Source organism: Erinaceus europaeus, chromosome 6, assembly GCF_950295315.1.
Source record: "Erinaceus europaeus chromosome 6, mEriEur2.1, whole genome shotgun sequence".
NCBI classification, from domain to species: domain Eukaryota; kingdom Metazoa; phylum Chordata; class Mammalia; order Eulipotyphla; family Erinaceidae; genus Erinaceus; species Erinaceus europaeus.
This window is the reverse complement of record NC_080167.1, coordinates 22842644-22865829: the sequence shown is the minus strand read 5'-3', so window position 1 is coordinate 22865829 and position 23186 is coordinate 22842644. Positions and strand designations below refer to the sequence as shown.

The 23186-nt window shown below is 42.1% G+C and overlaps 2 protein-coding genes and 3 gene segments (V, D, J or C); all 5 read right to left on the bottom strand.

Moving 5' to 3' along the window:
• Positions 1–23186, bottom strand: part of LOC103118610 (immunoglobulin lambda variable 8-61-like) — a 583882-nt gene that overhangs the window by 12834 nt on the left and 547862 nt on the right.
• The window catches only part of LOC103118591 (immunoglobulin lambda-1 light chain-like), a 397547-nt gene that overhangs the window by 17933 nt on the left and 356428 nt on the right, over positions 1–23186 (bottom strand).
• The window catches only part of LOC103118563 (immunoglobulin lambda-1 light chain-like), a 350334-nt gene that overhangs the window by 28204 nt on the left and 298944 nt on the right, over positions 1–23186 (bottom strand). The window lies entirely within an intron of this gene.
• Positions 1–23186, bottom strand: part of LOC132539107 (Ig lambda chain C region-like) — a 304786-nt gene that overhangs the window by 23051 nt on the left and 258549 nt on the right.
• Positions 1–23186, bottom strand: part of LOC132539042 (immunoglobulin lambda-1 light chain-like) — a 33190-nt gene that overhangs the window by 7298 nt on the left and 2706 nt on the right. The window lies entirely within an intron of this gene.

The window sequence follows — 23186 nt, the reverse complement described above, 5'->3', positions numbered from 1 at the left end:
CTGTGATACCAGGCTGATATGACTCTTAGTTACAGTGAAAAGGGGTCAAAAGGCATTGTTGTTAGGAGTGTCTAGCAAGAAAGTCTTCCATGGAAGTTTGAGCTTGCTGTACCTATCAGGCATACTTCACTCTACTTGAGCTTATCTGTCCCTCATTCACTCTACTCCTGAATTTCAGTTGACATTCCTTCCTTTGGACAATACCTTTGACATTAATCTAGTTTTCCCACATCCTCCTCATGTAGTCTTACACTGTCCACCCCATTCATGAGCCAGCCACAAATGAAACCTTTCTCTAGCTTGATTTCACTTGGTAATATTCTTCATGATTAATATTCCAGCCTTCTGTTTGATTAACTTGAGCTTAACCATGTCCAGATCCATTAGAACATAAACTCAACATCACTGTGCCTCAGCCTCAGCTCATGTTCCCAGCACAATGAGGAGACACACCAGCATCTTAATGATTATTCTTGGGCTCCCTGAGTGCTAACAAGTTCAGAAAATATTTGGGTTGTGTGTATTTAGACAGTACCTCCTGGAGGATTTGGTAGTGTGTTTATTTAGCTAAAATGTATTGTGAAATGCCCATTTGTGATGATGTAATGTTTCAATTTGTCCACATTTACCTGTTGATGTCATAACCATGGTCTCATAAAACAGTCACTGCTTCTTTCATTGAGTTCATGTATGGGAAATCTTTAACCTTAAGTTTAAACCTTTGTGTTTAAAAGATCATGGCCTCAGATTAAGGGTTAATTTACCCAATATTCTTGCCTTTAACCCACTTCTGGCTTCTGGGACCCTGATGTCTTCTTGATACTCCCCCAGGGACCTCTCTCTCTCATTTGTTATTCTTAAGAGACCCCTAGGTATATTCCAGGGCCTTCTCTCCAGGATAATTTCCTTTTCTTTCTTATGCCATATGGAGCCCACAAGGTCCCAAGTGAATTAAGTGACTGGGATTATGGGAAAGGGAAAGAACTCTTATTCTGTGTTCAGTGAGTTTCAGTTTAGAGACATGACCATATACAGAAAACACATTAGATGTTGGATATCAGACGATTAGGTCTTTATTGAGAATTGATATGACAAGGAAAGAATAAGACTTCTAGATCTTAGATGAATCGGTGGGGGTGCCAGGAGTCCAGGGAGTAGTAGGAAAAATACTCTCGGGCAGTATAGACCCAAGGACCTAACATTGTGGAACACGTGTTGACTTCTCCACAGTGTTGCCTTTATGAGTGACTTGGCTGGTGTATGTTTTATAAGATTCTCATTCACTGTGTGTTTGTCACCCTGTTTTATAGGCTTGCTGGTCTGCACACCATCTATGAGGGGAGTGCCATCTACCTTCCAGACCACAGTCACATTTCTAGGGTAGTAGTTAGAGATAAAGTACACCAGTGTGGCCTAGTTGGTGTTGTTGAGCTTTCAGAGGATTCTGGGAACAATATGACTGAGGGTGAAGCCTTGCCATCACTTGTGTGGACAGAGGGGGAGTATGAGAAGCAGGAAGAGAGTCAGGTTGTTGAGCTTCTGTCTCTGTCCCCTTAATAACCAGTGACTAACAGTTACCAGAGTACTTGATCCATTTCTACTTAGTCATTCTATATCTTTGTGTCACCTGTCAAGCTTTTCCCATTGGTATCCCTTCAGTTTAACCAGGGTGACCATCCTTACCCTCATGATCTAGAGTCTGAATTAGTAATTTGCTTCAAACTCCTGAGTGCTGAGCCCCACAACCATCTTTCTCTTTATTATTTGAGACCTGTGACCTTTTCTGTATAGGATATGTCACCTATATGCCAGAGTCTGACACCTCTACAAAGTAGGTCCTGGAGTCCTCTCTACCTCCGTGACTTCAGGCTCTGCCCCTTGCAGAACTCTGCTCACTTAAGAGAACTTAGTCCTTGCATCCAAAGTGTCCTCTCCTCTCCTCTCCTCTCCTCTCCTCTCCTCTCCTCTCCTCTCCTCTCCTCTCCTCTCCTCTCCTCTCCTCTCCTCTCTGCTTCTCTCCTTTTCTCTTCCCTTTCTCTCTCTCTCCCTCTCTCTCTCTCTCTCAGTGCTCCATGACCATATCTCTCTCTATGTTCTAGTAGGCTGATGTCACAGACCTGCCTTGTACTAACCTCCTATGTATCTCTCAAGTCTAGGTGAATATTCAACCCTCATCCCAGACTATAGGGGGTTGGGGATTGTGTCCAAGATCTCCAGATATCCCTTGTCAGAACTAGCATGTGGGGCTAGGTGGTGTGCACATTACAGTGTGCAAGGACCCAGGTTCAAATCCCTGGTCCCCACCTTCAGGGTGTGATGCAGTGGTTAAGCAGGGTTGCAGGTATCTATTTCTTTCCTTCTCTATTCCCCTTCCTCTCAATTTCTCTCTGTCTCTATCCAATAATAAAATAAATAAGTAAATTAAAAAAAGAACCAGTGTGTAACTTCTGCTCAGTTCAGATAGCATTTGAGCAGGGTGGGAAGAAAAGCTATTTCTGTGTTAGATCTTTAGCTCATATCCCTACAACCCAGCTAAGTCTGTCAAACTCTGAAGGTGACTGTTCTTGCCATTGGCTTCTTTCTACTGGTTTCCAAGAGGCCAACCTTCTTCACCCATGCCCAATATAAAAATATAGGGATCAACCTGTAAATCTTAGAAGACATAGGAAGGGTAGCCCCCCGAAAGAGAAAAGTGACTTTCCTGAGACTGCAGTTGAATAGGAAAGGTTCAGAAAAATATTGGGAGGCACTTACATAAGACGGTGACCTCGGTCATACCGCCAAAGACATAACACAGTGACAGAGACTCATACAAAAACCCTCTGGCTCAGCCAATACCTGCTATTAGTTCCCCTGGAGACAGCCCAGAGCTCATGGTGGTTATAGAGCAGATGTAAGCAAGTTGTGGTTATTGGTTCTAGTGGCTAGCTCCTCAGAGACTGTAGCATTTCTACATTGGCCCATAGCCGAGTCCTCCCATTCTCATCCTCCTATCCATAGCAGGTATCACACATGGCTTTGGTGGCAGACTGTGTGTGTTCTTCTCTCTACAATGCAGTACTGGTTATAATCCAATCCTCAGAAGTGACAGAGGCTCTTTGTTTAGTGTCCCATTAGGGGGACATGTATTGAAATGGAATGTGCCTTGAGTTGATTAATGTCTGCATGGTGTACATGTCTCATTTTAGAGACTCTGAATGATCCTTCCCATTGATTCACTTGATCCAGCTAAGCAACTTCATCTGTACCAGTCATTCTTGACTCCAGACAATCCCACATATAGACCTTCCTTTCTGTCTCTACTCATTAAGAAACACTATAGCGAGGGCGGAGCTCACCTGGTGTGAGCTCTGCAAAGAAGCTGCTTTCAACCTGGGAATCTCAGGTGAGGGTAGGACTTTTGGGTCAGAGGTGGAGGGGGAGAGCGTGGGGTGGCCAGGGTGATACCAAAGAAGAGTCCTATAACCCACTCATGGGCTGGCAAATAGAAGTTGAAAAGATCAAAGGAAAAAGGGATCTTGGCTTGGCTGTTTCTCTGCCACCCCCACCCCCCAAAAAACCCACCCCTGCACTGGCTGGGCAGCTACTGCTGGCAAGCTTCCTGTGGAGCTAATCTCTTTGTCAAGATTCCTGGCTCAGCAGGGTGTCATTCCCACAAACCAAAGCCTATTTTTTTCTTTCTTTTACAAGGGGGATGGAGCTCTATCTGAGTGACACAATACCTGACTAATCAGGGCCTCAGCCTTGCTTACCAAAGACTGGTAAAACTCCCTTGATTTGCCTCTGGAGTTTCTTTGATAGTTGCTTCTTGTAATTGTTTTTGTCTGGTTTAGGAAGGGGAGGAAGCTTGTGCAGCCAATCTGGAGTGGTCTAAGCTACAGACTGACTGTTAGGGTTTTTTTTTTTTTTATTCTATTTTATTTTACTATTATTGTTATATGCATGTGTCTCTTCTCCCTCCTCTCCAGATTGACCAAAATTAACTGTTGTTGCTTTTTCTATTGATAAGTGACTGGGTATGCTATCCATTGTGGGAGGAACTTGCTTTTCTCTCTCTGTCATTTCTCCACCTTTCTTTTTCTCTCCTCCTAGCTGATCCAAAGAAATCTCTTTCCTTTCACTGCTTTTGTTTCTCTTTTCTTTTTCTTTTTGTAGTTACTGGCACTCATTTGTGAACTATCATGTGGAAGAAGTCTGACTCTGAGGGGCTCTTTCTCTCTCACTCTATCTCTCTGTCTCTTTTCTTTCTCTTTTATCCTTTCCTTTCTCTTCTTGCTATCTCTAGAATTTATAGTAGACAGTTGATTTGTGTAACTGTCTATTCTTGTTTTGTCTTTTTTCTTTTTCTTTTTGTTTTGTTTGCTTTTGTTATGGACTGGAGGTGGTGCTTGGCTAACTGGTTTTGGTTGAACTGCATCAATCTTCAGTTGCTATTGTACTTTCTGAGGTTTGTGACTTCATTTTTGAAAAGACAATAGTTTAGTGTGGCTTGTACTCACAACACAACAACTGAAGAACGACAGAACAGTAAAATACAAACCACATCAATAAAAAAAAAAAGGTTAAATCAAGAGCAAACAAAAATGTTACCATAATGAATCAGGACAGGAGCCCAGACAAAACTCCAAATAAGTCAGAAACAATTACAGATAGGAAAAGTATCCAGAGACTTCCAGGAGGTGTGGTTTGTGGAGTAGCTGCAATCAGACCTTTGTTCTCCCAGGTACAACTACTGTACACAACAAGAGATTGAATTGAACACATCATTTACAACTGAAAAAAATCCACACTCTCAGCTCATTCCGCCTTCCTGACACCAGACTGCAGATGCTACCATGACTATACCCTGACTTCTCTGGGCAGATGACCTCGTCACTGTGTCCTAGACCCTCATATCTCCAGAGCTCTGGTCAACTAGGGAAAGATAGAAACAGGCTGGGGGTATGGAGCAACCTGTCAACACCAGTGCTCAGCAGAGAAGCAGCTACAGAAGCCAGAACTCCTACCTTTCTGCTCCCCGTAAATAATCTTGATCCATACTGCCAACTGGCGAGAAGTGATAGAATGAAGATAAGAGGACTCTGCACTCCAGCTCCATCATCTCTCTCAAGAGAGAGAGAGAGAAGGAAAAGCAGAGGGACATATGGTAGTAGTTATTATGTCATAAGTAGCGTAGAGGGGATGAGAGGATTGAATCATAAAAAGAAGGGGCAACTATGCATAAATGTGGGCACATAGTTGTAGAGAAGATGGTTGGCCCATGTCTAAAACTTTAGGGGAACAGTGGTGGACTGCAGTGCGGAGAGTGAAGATTCAGAACTCTGGTGGTGGGAATGATGTGGATTCAACCCCCCTTCGACATGTAATTCTGTAATATAAAAATTTTAAAAAAGCAGAATGGGGTAATAAACTCCCATGTACCCATCAAGTAGATTTATAATGACCTTCTAAGTATATGCCTGTAAAAACAGTTGTATAATGAGCAAATTAACTCAATGCTGCACAAGTACATTTTGGCTCAAGTCCTATTTGCATCTCAGCAGTGCTGGCAGCCCTGCCATTCAAGTTCACATTCTATCTTTCTCGACTATAATAGACAATTCCTCCCAGATGATTTAGTCTCAACTGCTTCAGCAAATTTACCCAAGATGGTATGTATTTGCTCCCTTTCTTAAAAATAGAAGGTGATTAAAAAAGATCATTAAAACGTTCATTCATCAGGTCAGTCCGTTTAGCTATCCTTTTTGTCTATAACAATATGACAGGAGAGCATGCTTATTGCTTCTGATCCCAACCATAAAAAAACCCAGGGAGGCAACACATCATGCCACTCTACTTAATAATTAATTACTTGACCCATCCACAAGTTTATCTAAACATTTTTGAGGAGTTGTTTCTGTTTTTATCCTTTGTCAGTTTTGAGGAAGCCTAGCAGAGGTTTTCGAGATAACAGGACAGAATCGGAAGGCACTAGGACCTATAATGAAGCATCCATACATGCATATTGACCAACTCGACTCAAATGAGTTCACTGGAATCGCAAGCCAAGTAGTAATACATCCAGGACAACTATTTATTACAAAAGAGGTAAACCAATGAACTCTCTCACAACACACACTCTTTTAGAAGAAGACTACAGTTGAGGAATACCAAAGGAGATCATCTGGGACCACAACAAGACAGGACTAGAATGACTTAGGAACCCACCAAATCACCACTGACTGCAAATACCTGTGGCTCACGGACAGAGAGGAGCCTAGAGAGAGATTAAGTGGCTGTTAACAGCCCAGCAATTTACCAGTTGAGACACCACATCCAGTCTGTTTCACCAACAAAAAGACAGCTGATGGGAGGAGAAGACTCCCCTAAGGCTATAAAATTAACATTCAAAAGTCAGTGGCATTCCTCTATGAAAACACTAAGTTAGAAGAAGATGAAATCCAGAAATCAATTCGTTTTACTATAGCAACAAAAACAATAAAATATCTGGAATAAACCTAACCAAAGAAGTGAAAGACTTGTATACTGAAAATTATGAATCACTACTCAAGAAAATTGAAAAAGACAAAGAAGTGGAAAGGTACTCCATGGTCATGAGTTGGAAGAATTAACATCATCAAAATGAATATACTATCCAGAGCCAAATACAAATTTAATGCTATCCCCATCAAGATCCCAAACACATTTTTTAGGAGAATAGGACAAATGCTACAATTGTTTATCTGGAAGCAGAAAAGGCCTAGAATTGCTAAAACAATCTTGAGAAGAAAGAACAGAACTGGAGGCATCACACTCCCAGATCTCAAATTGTATTATAGGGCCATTGTCATCAAAACTGCTTGGTAGGGGGTTGGGCTGTGGTGCAGTGGGTTAAGCGCTTGTGGCGCAAAGCACAAGGACCGGCGTAAGGATCCCGGTTCGAGCCCCCGGCTCCCCACCTGCAGGGGAGTCGCTTCACAGGTGGTGAAGCAGGTGCAGGTGTCTGTCTTTCTCTCCCCCTCTGTGTCTTCCCCTCCTCTCTCCATTTCTATCTGTCCTATCCAACAATGAACAACATCAACAATGGCAATAATAATAACCACAACGAGGCTATAACAACAAGGGGAGCAAAAGGGGGAAAATGGCCTCCAGGAGCGGTGGATTCATGGTGCAGGCACCTAGCCCAGCAAAAACCCTGGAGGAATAATAAAAAAAAAACTGCTTGGTACTGGAACATGAATAGACACATCGACCAGCGGAATAGAATTTAGAGCATAGAAGTAAGCCCCACACCTGTGCACATCTGATCTTTGAGAAAGGTGCCCAGACTATTAAATGGGGAAAGCAGAGTCTTTTCAACAAATGATGTTGGAAACAATGGGTCGAAACATGCAGAAGACTGAAACTGAACCACTATATTTCAGCAAATATAAAAGTAAATTCCAAGTGGAACAAGGAATTGATTGTTAGACCAGAAACTATCAATACTTAGAGGAAAATATTGCCAGAACTCTTTTCTGCATAAATTTTAAAGACATGTTCAGTCTAACAAAGAAGTCTAAGGCAAGTATAAACCCATGGGACTAGACCAAATTAAAAAGCTTCTTCACAGCAAAGTAAACCATTACCCAAACCAATAGACCCCTCACAAAATGGGAGAAGATCTTTACATGCCATATATCAGACAAGAGACTAATAACCAAACTATATAAAGAGCTTGCCAAACTAAACCACGAGAAAACAAGTAACCCCATCCAAAAATGGGGAGAGGTCATGGACAGAATATTCACCACAAAAGAGATCCAAAAGGCCAAGAAACACATGAAAAAATGCTCCAAGTCTTTGAATGTCAGAGAAATGTAAATAAAGACAACAGTGAGATACCACTTCACTCCTGTGAGAATGTCATACATTAAAAAAGGTAGCAGCAACAAATGCTGGAGAGGGTGTGGGGTCAAAAGAACCCTCCTGCACTGCTGGTGGGAATGTAAATTGTTCCAACCTCTAACACACCCATCCAAAAAGATTTGTGTATACCTATGTTCATAGCAGCACAATTTGTAATAGCCAAAACCTGGAAGCACCCCAGGTGTCCAACAACAGATGAGTGGCTGAGCAAGTTGTACACACAATGGAGTACTACTCAGCTATTAAAAATACACAATGGAGTACTATTCAGCTATTAAAAATGGTGACTTCACCGTTTTCAGCCCATCTTGGATGGAGCTTGAAGAAATCATGTTAAGTGAAATAAGTCTGAAAGAGAAGGATGAATATGGGATCATATGAGAGTGCTCAGGCAGAAGTTGAAAAACAAGATCAGAAGAAAAAACACAAGTAGAACCTGAACTGGAATTGGTGTATTGCACCAAAGTAAAAGACTCTGGGATGGGTGGTGGGGAGAATACAGGTCCAAGAAGGATGACAGAAGACCTAGTCAGGGTTGTATTGTTATATGGAAAACTGGGAAATGTTATGCATGTAGAAACTATTGTATTTACTGTTGAATGTAAAACATTAATTCCCCAATAAAGAACTTAAAAAATATATTATTTTGAAAAAAAGAAACACTATAGCACCATCTCTTCCATGAAATCTCTGATTTCTTTATTTTTAATTTAAATGTAACTTTTTAAATAATTCCATTAGAATTTTTAATGTATATTTTAAGTTTAATAGTGATAAAGATTATTATTTTTTTCATAACTTACAAAAGAAATATATGTTACTTGTAGAAAACTCAGAAAACCAAAGATTTGGAAGTTTCTTTAATTTCCCCCTCCTTTATATTGTTTGTTAATTTATTTATAAAATGGAAGTATTGCAAGACCATAGTATAAGAGGGGTACAATTCCACATAATTCCCACCACTAGAACTCTGTATCCAATCCCCTCCCTTGATAGCTTCCCTATTCTTTATCCTGGGACTATGGACCTAGGATTATTAGGGGGTGCAGAAGGTGGGATGTCTGGTTTCTGTCATTGCTTCCCCACTGAACATTGTCTTTGACAAGTTAATCCATACTCCCAGCCTCACACAGGTCTTCTATCTGAAGACTTCCCCCCCCGAATCATTAATTGGATTCTGATCATCCTTTATATAAAACCCTAAAAATTCCTCTTAGATACACAATGAAGGACAGATTGCAGGGGTGTACAGGAGCCCCTCAGTCCACTCTTCCCTCTCCACAGATTTGGCTTTCCAGTTCATTCTCCTCTCAACTCATGCTGCCTCCTTATAATGTAGCACTCCAACTACCAGTCAGCACCATTCCATCTGTAAAACCAGCCTGGGAATTTTCTCTCCACACACCTTCCTGCTTCTAAAACAGTCCATGGGTCTGTGTTTATGACTGCACATGACCCTGTTGGTTCAAATCCTCCATCTCTACATCCCCAGTCTGCTCCCCATAAACACTTAGGAACATGTTGAGGAATTGTACTTTCAAAGAGACCAAGGCAAGCCCTTCTTCCTTTTTATGTGTACGTTACAAATCATCTCTTCTATTGGGTCATTTTGCTAAAACAGGACTCTCTGGCGATTTCTGAATCTGAATTTGTGGGTCACTTAGCTCCATCTGTAAGGTAGGGATGACAGTGGGAACTGTTGCTGAGGAGGCATGTGTGAGTGGGAGCACTGAGAGGGAGAGTCTTCCCCTAAAATGATTATTTCTGGATTTGCCCAGCCCCTGCCTCACTGTTTCTGTCCTACTCAGAGAGCCAAGGTGAGGTCAGTGAGGCACAAGCTGTGGGTATTAAATTTAAGGGGTACCCCCAAAATGCTCTCATCAAGACAAATAGTATTTTAACACAGTATCATAAAATACAAGCCATTGTCCACAAACACTTAACATTTAAAAAAATTACAAATATCTGCTCAGGTGCCTTCTCTCCAGCTGATTCTTCTTAGTCACCCCCTATGCCTCTCAGTGCTACTACTCTCCCCCTTGATGGTTTACTCCTGCCACAGGGAACTTTATGTTTCTTCCTCCATGACTCATGCAATATGGCGTAGCTCCTTCCTTACCTGTCTCGCAGGCTCCGTGAGCTGGATGAGTTGTTCTCTGCTGGTGTTCTGCTTCACAGTGCCACTGCTGGAGGAAGCTAGCCATGGGCCCCCATAGTCAGGCCCAGAGGCAGCAGAAACCAACTTTGTCTGGAGCCAAAGCTCTCCTCAGGGTCTCCATAGCCACCTAGTTGGATCCGAACTTTATTCTCACTCAGAGCCAAAGACACCTTGGTCAGTTTGCTTGACTCCCTGGAGGGGAGGATTAATAGGCGACCCTGGTCCTGCTCAGTGGCAGCAGTCATTCCAGTGAAGCCCCCAACTGCATGATCTCAGTGCCTGACCTGCCAAGGCCCATGGTTATTTACTGCTAGAGATTTCTCTGACTGGTATCTGCCAGCTGCTCTACTATGGTTGCTATTTGGGGCTTAGCCACACCTCATGAAAGCAATCCTCCTAACGCCACCCCTGGGGCCCTGGGAGGGTCTGTGAAGCATCTGTCTGGGGCTTAGAGGGATCTTAGAGGGAAGTCAAGAGCCCAGTAGATCAGGTGTCACCCAGACCTGAATCTCTTGGGCTGAGTCTGTGACTTCTCTTCTTTCCTAGTCCCCCTGACACACTTCACTCAGCTGGTTAAGAGAGTTCTTCCTTGATGAATATTCTGTCCATATCCTCTCTTGACTTTTGGATGAGTTTGTTTGCTCATTCGTTTCTGAGTTTGGTGAGCTATTTGTATATTTTGGTTAATTACCCTTTTTTTCTGATGTATGGTATAGAAAGATCTCCCACTCTGTATGGAATCTCTCTGTTTAGGTGGTGATTTCTTTTGATATGCAGAAGCTTTTCAATTTCCTAAGGAAACAAACACACATGCACCCAAAAAGGTCTGTGTATGTCTATGTTCATAGCAGCACAATTTGCAATACCCCAAACTTTGAAGCAACCCAGGTGTACAAGAACAGTTGAGTGTCTAAGAAAGCTGTGGAACATATATATGATGGAATACTCAACTATTAATATATACACAATGGGATACTCAACTATTATGGAATACTCAACTATTATATATACATGATGGAATACTCAACTATATACACGATGGAATACTCAACTATTAATACTCATAATAATATTATGAAGTCATCTTCATCACCCTCACCTGGATGGAGCTGGAAGGATCATGCTAAGTGAGATAATCCAGAAAGAGAAAAATGAATATGAGAATATCTGAGTCATGGGAAGAATGTAAGAAATAAGAACAGAAACAGGAAATACAAAGTAAAACTTGGGGTGGTGCTATATTACACTAAATCAAAGAACTCTGTGGAAGGAGGAAAGATGGGGCTGGGGGGAGGAGAGGCTTTATGGTCCTGGTAAATGATGATGAGAGTGTTTTGCAGTCATCTGTCTTAGTGAGATGAAAAATTACACCCTTGTGACAACAGCTGTGCTGTAAACTATTAACATCTCAATAAACAAGTAGAGGTGTGTGTGTGTGTGTGTGTGTGTGTGTGTGTGTGTGTGTGTGTGAGAGAGAGAGAGAGAGAGAGAGAGAGAGAGTTGTGCCAGGCAGTAGCACAGCGGATTAAGCATACATGGCGTGAAATGCAAGGACCGGTTTAAAGATTCTAGTTTGAGCCCTCGGCTCCCCACCTGCAGATGGGGGAGGGTCACTTCACAGGTGAAGCAGGTCTGCAGGTGTCTATCTTTCTTTCCCTCTGTCTCTGTATTCCCCTTCTCTTTCGATTTCTCTCTGTCCTGTCCAACAACAGTGACAGCAATAACAACAACAACAATGATAAACAACAAGGGCAACACAAGGAAAAAAATGGCCTCCAGGAGCAGTGGATTCTTAGTGCTGGTACCAAGCCCCAGCAATAACTCTGGAGGCAAATAAATAAATAAATAGAGAAAGAGAGAGAGAGAGAGAGAGAGAGAGAGAGAAAGAGAGAGAGAGAGAGAGAGAAAGAGAGAGAGAGAGAGAGACCTTCCTTAATTGATTAGCCAAACCTGGCTGGTGTGTTGTGATCATCTCCTTTAGCTTCTCAGCCAAAAAAGGGCCCTGCAGGGGGTAATCTACACACCCACTTTAGTAGCACTGCCAGGCTCATGAATGTGGAAGTCATCCAGTCACAGGTCATATCTGGTTCTTAGTTTCTGTAACTGAAGAATAGAAAGGGTTCCTGAGGATGAGTGAGATCACATGTCTACTAAACACTGGTATATAACAGGTGTTGGACGAATAGCTATTCTACTTCCTGCCTTTTATTTTTGGACTTCAGAATAACTCATGTGTGTTCTTAGGGCAAGAGTCCTTGCGTTACAGATGAGAAATCTAAATCCCAGAGAAAGTGAATACAGAGCCCCAAGATCATCCTGGGAGGAAGAGGCAGGGTGAGCTAGAATCTAGGAGTTTGCCTGGCTCTGCATTTTTAGCCTTGGGTCCATAGGAAAGGCTTTGCTTTACTCTCAGGGCATCCATGGTCTGAGCGCTGAGTAGCAACACATGAAGGATGGGCCCCAGATCACATTGAATTGATGGGGTTTACAGTCAACAATATTTATACACCTTTCTCATATTTGGGAACTACTGTCTTCCCTGATCCAGCTTTCTGGTCCTTTTTCCCGTCAAGATATCATCTCCCCAGACAACAACTTGGATCCACCTTTATATCAGATGTCAGGCTCAGAAAAACAACAACAACAACAACAACAACAACTAGTATACTCATGGGCCCTTTGGAATATAACTAAAATAGGCCTACTAACTACAAAATGGAGACCTTCCCCCCAACTCATCATCTGCACTATTCCAGCCTTTAGGTTCATGATTAGTCAACAATTTGTTTGGCTTTATATGTTAACTCTTTTTATCAGCCACCAGGTTCCAGATGCTAACATGATGCCAACCGGACTTCCCTGGGTGGATGACCCCACCAATATATCCTGGAGCCTGGCCTTCCCCAGAGCCCTGCCTCACTAGGGAAAGAGAGAGACAGGCTGGGAGTATGGATCAACCTGTCGACACCCATGTTCAGTGGGGAAGCAGTTACAAAAGCCAGACCTTCCACCTTCTGCACCCTATAATGACCCTGGGCCCATACTCCCAGAGGGTTGAAGAATAGGAAAACTATCAGAGAAGGGGATGGGATACAGAGTTCTGGTGGTAGAAACTGTGTGGAGCTGTACCCCTCTTATCCTATGGTTTGTGTCAGTGTGTGTTTTTTGTTGTTGTTGTTTTTTATAAATAAAAAAAAAAAAAGGATGGTTATACGGTACTTTGACTTTGGGCCCATTTTAAAGCCTGGGAATTAATGAGAGGGATGCTGTTTATCTCAAGTTGACAGTGGAACTGGCTGCTGGCTAAGTTCAGGCTTTCGATTCTTTCTGAATATCAAGAAATTGATGTTCAGGCTGATTCTGGCCCAGGCTTGACTCCAGATCATGCTTTGTTGATGAGCACACTACTCTCTGTCTCATACTTCTCTGTATGGGAGAACTAAGTGGAAAGTCACAAGTTCCAGCCTGCTACACCAAGGACCTGCACACTTGCTTATTCTGTCACTGTCTTGTTTGTTCTAAGCTCTCCGATTGTTCATGTTCAATTATAAAGGAGCCTCCCATGGACCGTCAAAGTACCTCTCCTTGGTCTTCCACTTTAGAGCTGCTTGATTTGCACTTTACATCAGATTCTCCTTAACTTGCCTGTTACTTGTGGCAAAAATAAGTCCAGTCCTTTTCAAAGGTTGTGGCAACAGACAGATGCCTTGGGACTTCCTTTCAAGGATATGTGGCTGTTGAAAGAAGAGTGTGATTCTCTGGATTTCTGTATTAAGTAAGTCTGTATAGTAAACAAACTTAAAAGGTAGAGATAGCATTTCCTTTTGGAATAAAACATGATTTTAACCAGTATGAAAGATTTGGAGACCCCATGTTTGGATATGCACCTGTCACCTGGCCATCTTTTTATTACTGGCTCAGGGAATCAGCGCAGGAAAATGTTGATACTCTATTACTATCGCTGTGAGTCATAACTCGCTGTTGTCTCTCATCCAACCATCCTGTGTCTTCTGTCTGCATCCATGACACTGTGACAGGCTTACCTTTGAGCTTGCAAAATAAAGTAGAGTCCCAGGCTGTTAGCTGTTTTGGTAATGAGAACAATGAGGAGGAGGAAATGAAACTGTTGATTGTAATTAATCCTGACTTCATGGTTTGATCAACATCATCAGAGCATCTTTTAAGGAACTCTAGGCTGGATCTTTCTATTTCATAAAATACTGCTGAGTAACTTCAGAGGACCAGATCCAGTGCTGAGGGTTGGGCCACAAGACACCTATGTCCTCGGTCTTGGTGAAAAGGCAGTGAGTATTAATGGGGTGGAGGCACCCTAACAGATATCAAACAGGGTACAAGGCAATGGCAGGGAAGTCCAAGATTCAGTCTAATTTCTCCTTGATAGATTGCTTGGTCCACTCCTTCCTTTGATCTAGGTTCTTTAAACCCTGAAGTGGGGGCAGGTCAGCCACAGAGGACTAGGTTTAAATTACTCCCTCCCCTGCACTCTTTTATTATTACTATTATTATTTATAAAATGGTTTGAAACACTGACAAGTCCATAGAATAAGAGGGGTACAACTCCACACAATTCCTACCACCAGAACTCCATATCCCATGCCCTCCCTTGATACCTTTCTCATTCTTTAACCCTCTGGGAGTATGGACCCAGGGTCATTATGGGGTGCAGAAGGTGGAAGGTCTGGCTTATGTAATTGCTTCCCCACTGAACATGGGTGTTGACAGGCCCATCCATACTCTCATCAAGTGTAACCTTTATCACTGCCAGAAAACCAGAAGCTGTGGTTACCCTGGGGCTGCACCAGGTCTCCCTTTCACTCCTGCACTTTCTGTGACCTCTGGGCAGCTGCTGTGGCAGACCACATCCTTTTGTGGTGACTGTGGTTGGAAATATGAACCTCATTCGACTCTAGGGACCTTTGAGGCCTGGGCTGGTCTTCCCAACTGTTGCAGCTGCACCCAGACCTGCTGAACCATGCTCCCCTCCTCCAAGCCCAGACTGAACTAAGATTTTGCTGAGGGCCTCCTGCTCCTCCCTCTCAAGCTGACTGGTATTCATCTCATCTTGAACCTTTCACTGTTGAAGCTTGGAGGCATCTAGGGCAGAGGACAGTGGTATTAGTCTGAGTCAGTGTTTCTGGAGTCTCTCAGTGTTCCTAGAGTCAGAATCTAACTCTGTGGTTCCTGAACCCCATCTGAGGAGTTCCCAGGAATGTTTGTTTATTTGTTTGTTGTGGCCACCAGGATTATTGCTGGGACTCTGGCCTGCAGGGCAAACCCACTGCTTCCACTGGCCACCCCCCCTTTCCTTCTTTCTTTTGATAGGAAAGACATTGGAAGTAGGGGGTAGAGAGTGAGAGAGACACCTGCAGCACTACTTCATTGTTCATGAAGCTTCCTCCCTGCACGTAGGGGTTGGAGGCTTGAATCTGGTTTCTTGCACATGGTAATGTGTGTACTCTACTGGGTGCACTACTACCTGGCCGTCTGTTTCCAGGGACTTTGAAGACACCGTGTATCTTCCTGGATTTGAGCTCCTACTCTCACCTTCAGCTCTGCTCCAGTAAGTGAGGAGAGAATCCTGCTCTATCTGTAGATATCACTAACATGGCAGCCTGGTAGAGGTCTGCTATCTCCTTCATTGATGGGGAAACTAAGGTAGCGAGAGGGAGACTTTCTTTCCTAAAACACAAAGTAATTCAGTCTAAACCTGTGTGCTCAGTATTACTAGGAAAGATTCACCATTTTGTACTATGTGTGCTTAACCCTATGTGCCACTGCCCAACCTCTGGATTCACCATTTTGGACCTGGGGTGCCCCTCATTCTTCCCCAATCTGAAGGGTGAGGCTTCTTGTGAACCGTTAAATTCAATTCTTTAGCCTTCAACTCTCAATCAGCTGCTAGTGTGTAGTCATTAAGCCCAGTAGAGGGCACCAGAGACCAGCAGTAGAGAGAGGCAAAGTCTCAGACAGGGCTGGTGCTCTTACATGGGATACCTGGGGAGGTCAGGAAAGGGTGTGAGAGGAAAGATGGATGCAGGGGTGGGACTCTGCTACTGCATTCTGCATGATTCTCACTTTACCACAAAAGCTGGTCTGGCCTGCAGGGAGGTGTGTGAGGCAGTCACAGTCATCTCATCATTGACTTACAGTCCTGATGTTTTATCATGGATATTAAAGATTTTATTAGTGATTTAATAATGATTAACAAGATTGTTTGATAACAGGGATAGAATTCCATACAGTTCCTACCACCAGAGTTCGGTATTCCATTCCTTCCACTGGAAGCTTCCTATTCTTTTTTTTTTTTTTTATGTTTCTTTATTGGGGAATTAATGTTTTACATTCAACAGTAAATACAATAGTTTGTACATGCATAACATTTCTCAGTTTTCCATATAACAATACAACCCTCACTAGATCCTCTGTCATCCTTTTTGGACCTTTATTCTCCCCACCCCCACCCCAGAGTCTTAATTTGGTGCAATACTGCCAAGTCCAGTTCAGGTTCTACTTGTGTTTTCTATTCTGTTTTTTTAATACATATTTATTTATTCCCTTTTGTTGCCCTTGTTGTTTTTTATTGTTGTTGTAGTTATTATTCTTATTGTTACTGATGTCATTGTTGTTTGATAGGACAGAGAGAAATGGAGAGAGGAGGGGAAGACAGAGACAGGGAGAGAAAGATGGACACCTGCAGACCTGCTTCACCACCTGTGAAGGACTTCTCTGCAGGTGGGGAGCCAGGGGTTCGAACCAGGATCCTTACTCAGATCCTTGCACCTTGTGCCATGTGCGCTTAACCCGCAGCGCTACCACTCATAAGTTTTCTGATCTTGTTTTTCAACTTCTGCCTGAGAGTGAGATCATTCCAAATTCATCCTTCCATTTCTGACTTATTTCACTTAACATGAATTTTTCAAGGTCTATCCAAGATGGGCTGAAAACAGTGAAGTCATCAGTTTTTATAGCTCAGTAGTATTCCATTGTGTATATATACCACAACTTGTTCAGCCACTCATCTGTTGTTGGATACCTGGGTTGCTTCCAGGTTTTGGCTATTACAAATTGTGCTGCCAAGAACATATGTGTACACAGATCTTTTTGGATGGGTGTGTTAGGTTCCTTAGGATATATCTCCAGGAGAGGAATTGTAGGATCACAGGGCAGGTCCATTTCTAGCCTTCTGAGAGTTCTCCAGACTGTTCTCCACAGAGGCTGAACCAATTGACATTCCCACCAGCAGTGCAGGAGGGTTCCTTTGACCCCACAACCTCTCCAGCATTGCTGTTGTTACTTTTTCTGATGTATGACATTCTCACAGGAGTGAAGTGGTATCTCACTGTTGTCTTAATTTGCCTTTCTCTGACAGTCAGAGACTTGGAGCATTTTTTGATGTGTTTCATGTGGATCTCATCTGTGGTGAATATTCTGTCCATGACCTCCTCCCATTTTTGGATGGTGTTATTAGTTTTCTTGTTGTTGAGATTGGCAAGCTCTTTATATATTCTGGTTATTAGCTTCTTGTCTGATGTATGGCATGTAAAGATCTTCTCACATTATGTGAGGGGTCTCTTAGTTTGGGTAGTAGTTTCTTTTGCTGTGGAGAAGCCTTTTAATTTAATGTAGTCCCATAGGTTTATGTTTCCCTTAGTCTTCTTTGAAATTGGATTTGTTTCATTGAAGATGTCTTTAAAATTTATGCAGAAAAGAGTTCTGTCAATATTTTCCTCTAAGTATCTGATACTTTCTGGTATAACATCTAAGCCCTTGATCCACTTGAAATTTACTTTTGTATTTGGTGAAATACAGTGGTTCAGTTTCATTCTTCTGCATGTTTCAACCCATTTTTTTCCAACACCATTTGTTGAAGAGACTCTGCTTTCCCCATTTAATGGTCTGGGCACCTTTGTCAAAGATTAGATATCCATAGGTGTGGGGGCTTACTTCTGGGCTCTCCTTTTTAGTTTTGTGAGTCTGGCTAAAGGTTTGTTGATTTTGTTCACTCTTTCGAAGAACCAACCTTTACTTTCATTGATCTTTTGTATGGTTCTCTTATTTTCAATGTTATTTATTTCTGCCCTAACTTTAGTGATTTCTATTCTTCTGGTTGCTTTAGGTTTCCTTTGTTTTTCTTCTTCTAGGTCTTTAAGATGTGCAATAAGGCTGTTTATTTGTGCTTTTTCTTGTTTCCTAATGTTTGCTTGTAAGACTATGAACTTCCCCCTCAGTACTGCCTTAGCTGTGTCCCAAATATTTTGATAGCTTGTGTCTTCATTTTCATTGAACTCTCAAAAAATTTTGATTTCTTCCTTTATTTCCTCTTTGACCCAGTAGTTGTTAAGGAGTGTACTGTTGAGCTTCCACAATTTGGGACTGCTACTAATCTTTTGTTGATTGTTAAGTGTTAGTTTAATTCCACTGTGGTCTGAGAAGATGCTTGGGATGATTTCAGTGCTCTTAAATTTGCTGATGCTGTCTTTGTGGCCTAACATATTGTCTATCCTTAAGAATGACCCATGTGGACTTGAGTAAAATGTGTATTCCAGTTTCTTGGGATGAATGACTCTGAAAATGTCCAATAGTTCTAGTTTATCTATCTCCTCACTTAGCTCCCTCATGTCTTTATTGATTTTCTGCCTGGATGATCTGTCAGTTTGAGAGAAAGGGTTTTGAAATCCCCTACTATGGCTATGTTACTATTAATATATTGCTGCAGCTCTTTTTCTTTTTGTTTGATGTATTTAGATGGCTTCTCATTGGGTGCATAGATGTTAATAATTACTAAGTCCTCTTGATTGACTGATCCATTGAGCATTAAGTAGTGCCAATCCTATCTTTTTAAATTTTATTCATTTTAAAGTCTATTGTGTCAGATATGAGAATAGCTGTTCCTGCCCTTTTTTTGTGGGCCATTGGCTTGTATGATAGTTTTCCATCCTTTCACTTTGAGTCTGTGTTTGTCTTGTTGAGTTAGGTAGGTTTCCTATAGGCAGCATATGATTGGGTTGTGTTTTCTGATCCATCTTCCTACTCTGTGCCTTTTAATAGGTGAATTCAGGCCATTGACATTTATTGATATCAAAGATTGAATATATTTTAACGCCATTCTTGTAGATTTTTAGACTGATCTGATATATGGCATATTTATGGTGGTCTGACTGTTTATAGGAGACCTTCTTTCAGGGCAGGCTTGGTAATACTTGATTCTTTCAACTGTTGCTTGTCTGAGAAGGTTTTGATGCCTCCATCTAGTCTGAATGACAGTCTACCAGGATTCAGTAGTCTTGGTTGAAAGCCTTTCTTGTTGAACACTGGACAGATATCTTTCCCCTCCCTTCTAGCCTGTAATGCTTGTGTGGAAAAATTTGCTGCTAATATTATGGGTTTTCCTCAGTATATGACTCTTTGTTTTTCTCTTGAAGCCTTCAGGATCCTTTCCTTATCCTCATTCCTTTCCATTCTAAATATGATGTGTCTTGGTATCTTTAAGTCTCAGTTAATTCTGTTTGGGTCCCTCTGGGCTTCTTGAACCTTTATATCTTTTATGTTGTCTATACTAGAGAAGTTCTCAGCTATTATGTCCTGCAGAATGCTTTCTTCCCCTCTCTCTCTTTCTTCCTCTGGTAAGCCAATAATGTGTATATTATTTCTTTAGAAGTCATCCCATCGGTCTCTGTTGTTGTTTTCAGTATCTCTTAAACTGTGTTTGATATCTTAGTCTCTGAATCCCTTACTTCTTTTTTAGTTGTCTCTAAGTCATCCCCAATCTTGATAGTTCTGTTTTCAGCCTTATTTATTCTATTCTCTCTCCCCTCTACTGTTTTCTGGAGTCCATCTATTTTGTTACCTTGTTCTGATACTGTTTTAGCTTATTCAGCTAGTTGTGTTCTTAGCTCAGCTATTTCAGCTTTCAGCTCTCTAATAATCTTGAGATAATTAGTGTCTTCTTCCAGAGTCTCATTTGTTGTTTCTGCATTTCTGATGACAATACTTTCAAATTCTTTACTCACTTCTGTGATTATTTCCTTAACTAGTGTTTAGATGTTGACATCATTATTTTGTGATTCAACCTTTGGGGGTCTTTTAGCTGAACTCTTGTCCTAGTTCATTTCTCCAATATTTCTTGTTGGTTTAACTATTCTATATACTGTTTTATGAGTTACCTCTATCAGTAATTTTCAAATTACTGATTAATTTTGCCTCGATTGACTTGTGTGTAAGTAAGGTAATTAAAGCGTTTATAGTTGTGAAAATTGACTGTTGTTTAATATTATTTTAATCCCTGAGTTGGAGCACAGTGACTTAAAAGTCTTTTTTGTTCTTTTTCTTTCCTTTAGGCTATGGGAGCCTGAGGGCTTTTAAACTATAAGTAGGCTTCTTAGCTTAATCACTGACTCCTGAGGAAGAGAGAAAGCAGGGTGGAGCAGAGATAATCCAGTGGTTATGCAAAGACACTCTTACAGTCCCACTGCTAGGCCACTGAGTTATAGATCTTCTCCTGAGTTTCCTGTTTAGTTCTCTGTCCCCTGGTTTCAGCACAGTTCCTCTCCCCTGCTGCTCATAGTTGCAGTTGGTGAGTCTTAGGGGAGTCCTCTCCTCTGTTCAGCTGTCTTTTTGTTGGTGAAACAGACTGGAGGTGGTGTCTCAACTGGTAAACTGCTGGACTGTTATCAGCCACTTACTCTCTTCCTAGGCTCCTCCCTGTACATAAACCACACATGTTTGCACTCACTGGTGATTTGGTGGGTTCCTGAAGTTGTTCTAGTCCTGTCTTGTTGGTCCCAGGTGGTCTCCTTTGGTATTCCTACTTGACCTGGGAGAGGAGATGAGAGGAGAGGAGAGGAGAGGAGAGGAGAGGAGAGGAGAGGAGAGGAGAGGAGAGGAGAGGAGAGGAGAGGAGAGGAGAGAAACACAGTAGCTGCTGCTTTGTAGCCCCGCCTCTCTACTGGGTTCTTTTGAAAGTCATTAGTTGAAACCTGGGAGAGGTGAGCTCCCATGATGGTGAGTCCATGGTGGGCAGTGTGGTCTAAAAAGGAACTGAAGGCAGGACTGCAGGGGGGAAAAATGGGCAAGAAATAAATAGACATAGATAGTGATAGACATAAAGTCAACCCATATTAGTGACGTTGGGAGAACAACTGCAGTTTCCAATGGAGGGCATAGGGACACAGAATTCTGTTCCTGCTTTGTTATGTGTGTGTTATGTGTTTGAACCCAGCCCTCATTTCACTGGAAGGAGTTTTGGTGCTGTGGTGTTTCTCAATCTGTCTCTCCCTTCCTCTATCTGTCTTTCTGTCTTTCTATCTGAAAAAGTCAGCCCATGGCAAGCAGTACATGGTGGTACACCTGATTAAATAAACTTATTACCTACTGTGTGTAAGAACCCAGGTTTGAGTCTCCATTCACCACCTGCAGGGGTGACCACGCTCACTAGTGGTGGTGAAGCAGATCTGCAGGTGCCTATCTTTCTCTCTACCTCTCTTCCTCCCCCTCCTGTCTCTAAATTTCTCTCTATCCTATCAGATAAAATGGAAAGGGGGGGGGGAAATGGCTGTTGGTAGCAGTGGATTAGTGGTGTTTCAACAGTAACCCTGGTGGCAATGAAAAAAAAAATCAACCTCGAGTGTCTTATAATCTTGTAAATCAATATTAAATCTTTAATAAAAAAGCATGGATGGGCAGAGAAAGGACTCAGTGAATATACTGACTCATTCTTAATGACCACACGGAACCTCGGCTATTCAGATCATCCTTCCAAGCTCACAAATATCACATATACAAATGTGTATATGTATGTACAGAAATACACATAGATCTGTTTACATACTAGGTGGGCTGAAAGGTCAGACTGCCAAGCCATCTCAGTGATCTGGCTTTGGAGGCCAGCCACGCAGGGCAGGAGCATGGCACAAGACAAGGTGATACTCCTCATCTAGGGGACTGACTCAGCAAGGCTGTCTGCAGCACCTCTTCCAGCAGATGGGGTAATAGCCTTTCATTCCAGAATGGGTAGCATCAAACTGCTATGCAAATTCATCTAGAATTGGGAGATTTCTAGGGCTTTGCTTCATCGATATGAAAACAGTATGAAATGGAGTCATCAGCTGATAGATTATTAAGGATAATTTTTGATTTTCCATGATTAATGATTTTGTCATAAAATTAGGGAGGCATATTATGTTGGTGATGCTGTTAACAGAGACTCCAGTTTATGAAACTAGGGTTTCCCTAATATTCATATAAAAGTGAAATTCAGAACAGAACTGAATGGGGACCCTGTAGCATTTTAGCAAAGCATTATATTGTTCACTAACTCCATAAACCAACACAACTTAATACTCGTGTATAAAAACTTTGATACCCTTATGTAATTTTGTTCAGTTTTGCTACTATCAACTGTGACAGCAATGGGGAAAATAACAGTTGAAATCAGGGATTGGGCATTGGTGAAGCAGGTCTGCATGTGCCTATCTTTCTCCCTCCTTTTCTCCCTCCCTCTCTTCTCTCAATTTCCCCTCTATCCTATAAAATATAATAGAAAGAAAGAAAAAAAAAGGAAAATATGGCTGCTGGGAGCAGTGAACTAGTAGTGTCAGCACTAAGTTCCAGCAGTAACCCTGGTAGCAATGAAAAAAATATAAATAAATAAAAATAAAAACGTTAGCCCTGAGTGATGAAGCCCTAGTGAAGAACAAAAAACAATAACTCAGGGGGTCAGGTGGTAATGCAGTGGGTTAAGCGCACGTGGTGCAAAGCACAAGGACAGGCGGAAGGATCCAGGTTTGAGCCCCCAGCTCCCCACCTGCAGGGGAGTCGCTTCACGGGCGGTGAAGCAGGTCTGCAGGTGTCTGTCTTTCTCTCCCCCTCTCTGTCTTCCCCTCCTCTCTCCATTTCTCTCTGTCTTATCCAACAATGAACGACATCAACAATAACAATAATAACCACAACAAGGCTACCACAACAAGGGCAACAAAAGGGGGGAAAAAGGCCTCCAGGAGCAGCGGATTCATGATGCAGGCACAGAGCCCCAGCAATAACCCTGGAGGCAGAATAAATAAATAAATAAAAACAATAACTTAATACACATATAACAAGCACAAATATTTTAGCAGATCAAATT